Here is a 1,783-nt window from a genome sequence, read left to right as displayed (position 1 = left end):
AAGTTGCTGTTCCACCTATTTTTTATAGTGGTTCATGGTGAACTCGTTAGCTATTATACTGTGGGTTTTGTTGGTCGCGAGTTCTTAGTTTGGATATAATTCCTCTAGGTTAGTTAAACAAGATGATGCACTGGAGTTCCTCCACATCTAGATTACCATAGACAAAGTCCCATACCATATCCAAGCAAGCTATAGGTCACCCTCTATGTCCCATGAAACCCAAAGCTCATACTTAGACCTATAGGGCACACTCACCATTCAACCAAATACCATATTCAATGGGGAATTTAATTATCCCTGTATAAACCTGTAATTCTGCATAACCCCAAATTTGTAGGTACAGAAATTCTTAGACTTTGAAAACACAAACACCCTGGACCATTTAGTGCATACACATACTAGAGGTACAAACATATTGGACTTAGTACTTACAAATATGGGAGAATGCTACACTTCCCTCCCAATGTCATGTCCACGCTGGTAAAATCTGACCACAAAGTAGGCCCCTTTGAAATAAGAATTATTTCTGTAGCCCTAGCAAACCATGTAATAGTTAGAAACTACTCCAAGGCAAACTGCCTTTTATTAAGTGATAACCTGTCAACATTACAATCCTCTCCAAACCTAGATAACACAGCAGCTTATGCAGATTTATTCATAGAAGCACACACATCAATGATTGCTTAGAGGCTGCTGTGCCTACCAGAAATGAGCCCAAAATACAAACCACCCAGACAGAATCTAAAATTAAACAGGTTGCACAACAAAAGAAGTCACAGATAAAATTAGGAAGTGTAACACCAAAAAAGATAAAAATTCTCTCATCAAACTGAATAGACAACTAAGAGGACTAATTAAGTCCAAAAAAGCAAAAACTGAGGTCTAGATAGGGCCCAGGCCAAAGACAATGATAAGGCCTTCTTTAGCTACATCTGAAACCTCAAAGACAGCACACAACATTGCTGAACTGTTGGCAAATGGAGTCACTTTCATGGAACCAGGAGATATAGCAAATCTTCTAACTGACATATTCATCTCCAACTTTACCTTCACTCTCACCCCTAGCCACCCCCATGAAATGCCATCTAATATAATCCCTCCAACTATCAGTAAGGGAGCAGGTCTTAATTGCACTCTCCAAAGCCATGAATACAGCTTCAGCGGGCCTCAGTAATATCCCAGGACTCTTCCTACATAGCCTGAAATATGAGCTGTCAGGGCTACTGGTATCACTATTCAACTCCACACAGGCTTTGTACCATGCAAATGGAAGACTGCAACAGTCATCCCTCAGCACATGGGCAAACCATCAATGGAGCACAGAAACTAAACATCCATTGCTCTGACTAGTCTCATATGCAAAGCCATAGAAAGAATTGTCATGGAAATGATTAACAATGATATAGAAAATCTTTACAGACAAGACCCAACCCAGTTTGGTTTCATCAAGGGCAGGTTATGCCCACTGATCCTAGTGGACTTCTTTTAGAAGGTCAACAAAGGAATGGATGAGGGCAAAATGGTGCATACTGCCTACCTTGACCAAGCTAAGTAATTTGATACATCCCACTCAAGCATTGTAAACAAACTTATGGAATTAGGGATAAACCCTGTGTATCTCATTACATAACCAGCTGGCAGGAGCCAGGAAGTTAGGATTGCTGAGACCACCTTCTCAAAGAGGCCGGTCACCAGTGGAGTTTTCCAGGCCTCTGTGCTGGTCCACTCCTCTTTGTTTGTTTTTTGGAAGTCAAGGTCAATGCCAAGAGTCTCTGGCTTAGTA

This window comes from Protopterus annectens, chromosome 17.part0, assembly GCF_019279795.1.
Source record: "Protopterus annectens isolate FY-2018-M chromosome 17.part0, PAN1.0, whole genome shotgun sequence".
Taxonomy (NCBI): domain Eukaryota; kingdom Metazoa; phylum Chordata; order Ceratodontiformes; family Protopteridae; genus Protopterus; species Protopterus annectens.
Note: the sequence above shows the minus strand (reverse complement) of the source record.